The sequence below is a fragment of the Rana temporaria genome, chromosome 1 (genome assembly GCF_905171775.1).
Source record: "Rana temporaria chromosome 1, aRanTem1.1, whole genome shotgun sequence".
Lineage (NCBI taxonomy): Eukaryota > Metazoa > Chordata > Amphibia > Anura > Ranidae > Rana > Rana temporaria.
In genome coordinates this window covers 3,370,276-3,374,436 of record NC_053489.1, presented here as the reverse complement: position 1 = coordinate 3,374,436, position 4,161 = coordinate 3,370,276, and positions in this window count along the sequence as shown.

The window sequence follows — 4,161 nt, the reverse complement described above, 5'->3', positions numbered from 1 at the left end:
TAAACAAAAAATACACAAAGATCTGATGCCCATCATCTTCGATTACAGTATACAACATAAACGCATTGAAAAAGTCATCAGACGCCATTGGAATATATTACTGGCTGACAAAGAACTAGGGAGTATTCTTCCATCGATTCCAAAATTTGTATATAAAAGGGCACCTACCATTAGGGATAAGATTGTCAAAAATGTGCCTGATCCGCCCAAAAATAAAAATAACTTCCTCTCCTTTTTCACTGGTAAGGGTTTTTTTCCATGCAAAAGATGCTACGCATGTTTGAGAACACATAAACCGAACCAGAAGAAGAAAGACTTTACTGCAACAAGTACAGGAGATGTATATGAAATAAAAGAATTTATTTGCTGTAACACAGAGGGAGTTGTATACGCACTTGAATGTAGTTGCGGATTACAATATATAGGTCGGACCAAAAGAGCACTACGAGTGCGCATAAAAGAACATGTTCAAAACATCCTTAAAGGTTTTGATAAACATAGCGTATCCAGACATTTTCTCACTCACCATAATAAAGATCCGACACATCTCAGATTTTGGGGCATACAGCCCTATGTGAAACATTGGCGAGGTGGCCATAAAGTTAGAACATTGAGCCAGTTAGAATCTCGCTGGATATTCACTTTGGATACTTTTGCCCCTCGAGGTCTTAATATAGATTTTGATCTTAATTGTTTTTTAAGTGACCGTTAGGATTATATTTTTTAATTTATTTTAATATCTCGCTTCATATATCTCCTCTGTTCCTCTCCCTTGCTATTCAATATTGATGACGCAGTTTGTTTTAATATTTACATGTGGATATTTTTGCACACGTCATCTACGATTTTTAACCTCATGTGGCATACCTATTCAATGCAAAAATTTATATATTTATATGTTGCCATAAATTTTTCTTAAAACTTTTATATTTTTTAACAAATAATTTTATTCGGGCTCTTAATACCTCTTATATGTGGTATTATTTGAGTTTTTAACCCCTCTAGGTGCATTATGAGCTATTAAATACATTCCCCCTCGCTCTAAATGTTTTTAATGTTCCCTTTTAGGATGCTGTACATTATCATTACAATTGTAGCTCCGGAAAGATGGCCGCAGCTCCACTTCCGGTGGCTGCAAAACAGCCGCGACTCCACTTCCGGCGGCGCTCGTTCTCGACGGACGCCGCCACTGCAGGTTGTTTGCTTGGTCCGTGTTGTTGGCCGAGGTCGGGGGGTCACGTGTTGGCTCCCAACCAGATGCCAGACAAGATGGCCCAATGGAAGAAACGGACGCCAAGCGCCCTGTGAGACGCTGGGGGCGTCTTTTGAGCTCCAACAAAATGGCGGCTGCCGGATTTCCGGTGGAACGTTTTGGAGTGTCAACACACAATGTTATGGAGACATAATGGGATATCTCTGGTTATCTATTTTTCACATTTTCTCGCCGTTTTCGTTCCCTGCCCTAAGTTTTTTATATAAATGAGATGGCATGCTTGTCATCCATCTTTTTTAATGCCATTAAACCAAATATTTGCTGGGTGGTATATTAGGATCTTTACTCCTAATAGACACCAGCAGGCTACGGGAAAATGGCTGCAGCTGCACTTCCTGTATGACAAACAGCTGAGTTAATTGACAGTCTACCAAACAAGTCACCCTATATAAGACATCTCCCCTATGCCTCTCACTACTCCTGAGGAAGTCACATGATAGTGACGAATGCGCATGAGACCACTGAGAGGTATCGGAGGTGATGTTGGCGACAGACTGCCCCCCCCCTTCTGCTTTATATGCCTAATTGTATTTTTAACAATGTGAGTACCCTTGTTTATTAAGTTACGAGAATTAAAATTTTAAACGATATCACACTATCGATGCTTTATTTCTTTGGGGCGAGATACTGATTAGTCTGGGACGAGACTTCCAACGAGGACCTGTCGTTCCTGGATCAGAGCCCATCTGGTTAACCATTTAAAGTGGTTGGATCTATATGCTGTTACCTTACAGCAGTAAGGTAAGGGGACATCCTTATTCATTTTAAAAGGATCACTGGATATCTACCCACTTATAACCTCACACTGCGGACCTACACCAGCACTTTTTTCTTTTTTTGGACTTTCAAATGATTATTTATATATTTGTATATATTTATATATATATATATATATATTTTTTTTTTTGCTGACACAGCTTAAGCCTTGTTCAAGGACTGTTTATCACCTGTTTAATATTGTTACCCATCACAGTTATTTAGGTGTTGTGTTATATATAATTTTTTGCACTATTCATTACCTCTTTTTTTAGTGTATTTATCACACAAAGAGAAATGTGTGGAGTTATATGATTTGCACCAGTATTGTTCACTGATTATTCTTTGTTTATGCTATTTTTGGTTATACTGCTCTCATTTTCAGCTATACCAATCTTATTCCCTTCCCCCACCTGTCCATACACTTACCCATCCACCACCCACTAGCGCAGCACTACCTTCCCTATTTACAATTACGTATGGTTTGATACACCTTTCAGTGCCGCAGCTGTACCCTCACCCCTCCCCCCCCCCTCCCTCCTTGTTTTCTCCCCTGATAAGCGCGGTAATATTCACCTTTTTCAAATAAGGAATCCAGCAGCACAATGAGATATAAGTAGAAATGTAGACAGAAATGCAAATTTATCAGGAAATTACATTTAACAGATATGCGGAAGTGCTTAAGGACCGCCCCTCATACATATACTGCGGCAGGGCGGCCCTTAAACGCGAAACCACATAACTGTATATTAATTTTGTCTTTAGACCTCGGGTGCGTGTGCGCCGCCATAGACCTGCTCGCCTGTGATTGGACACAGCGGTAGCCAATCAGCGGGTCTGGCAATAATTCTGAGAGAGGCAGAACGACAGTCTGCCTATGTAAACAAGACAAACTGCCGTTCTGTTAGTAAGGACGACATAGATTTTGTGAGAGACACAGATCTCTGTCTTTGTACAGTTAAACCATCCCCCACACAGTAAAAAAAAAACACTCCCAGAGAACACATTTAAGCCTTTGCTCACCCCTGATGTTAACTCCTTTCCTGCCAGTGTCATTAGTACAGTGACAGTGCATTTTTTATCACTGATCACTGTATTGGTGTCATTGGTCTCCAAAAAGTGTCAATTAATGTCAGATTTTTTCTGCCACAATGTCGCAGTCCCGCTAGTAATCGCTGATTGCCACCATTACTAGTGAAAAAAAGATTGCATAGATCTATCCCATAGTTTGTAGATGCTATAAAGTTTGTGCTACCCAATCAATATATGGTTATTGGGATTTTTTACCAAAAACAGAATACATGTTGGCCTAAATTGATGAAAGAAATTCGATTTTATAATTTATTTTTTATTGGATGTGTTTTATAGTAGAATGTAAAAATATATATTTATTTTAGAACTATTGTTTTTTTTAGCACAAAAAATAAAAAACGCAGATGTGATAAAATACCACCAGAAGAAAGCTCTATTTGTGGGAAAAAAGTAAAACAATTGTATTTGGGTACAGCGTCCCACGACCGCGCAATTGTCAGCTAAAGCAACACAGTGCAGTATTGCAAAAAATGGGCTGGTCAGGAAGGGGGGTGAATCTTTTGGACTAGAATGGAGTTCCACATTCCGGCTACAAAACTGGGTTGGAGGATCACATGTCAGGGCCTGGCGAGCCGTATTCAGCCCGTGGGCCTTGTGTTTGATATCTGTGCTGTAGAGGGATGAATGATAATAGAAGGAAGACTGAAGCTGTTTCTGGTACTGCTGGTACTGGATTCCACTTGTACTGGCTGGTGATCTGGAATCTTTCTATTCTATCACTCTCCAATCAGTGTGTGAGGGCAAAGTGGGGGCAAGCTGCTATCTTCAGGTGTTGGTTACATTGTGTGATGCTTTGATTGGTCACAGGATATTATTTGTGATCAGCACTGTCCAATGGACAATGCAGTGACAGTACTTTGCTTGTGCATGCTGGGGGGCATGTAAGAGCAAGAAAAAAATGAAGCTCTAAAATATCATCCAATCCTGTGACATCCACCTTCCACCCACTTATGTACAATAGGCAGACAGAAGGCAGTCAATGTCCCCAAAAATCATAATTCTGATGATGATGTCATTCATAATGATGATGATGGAAACAA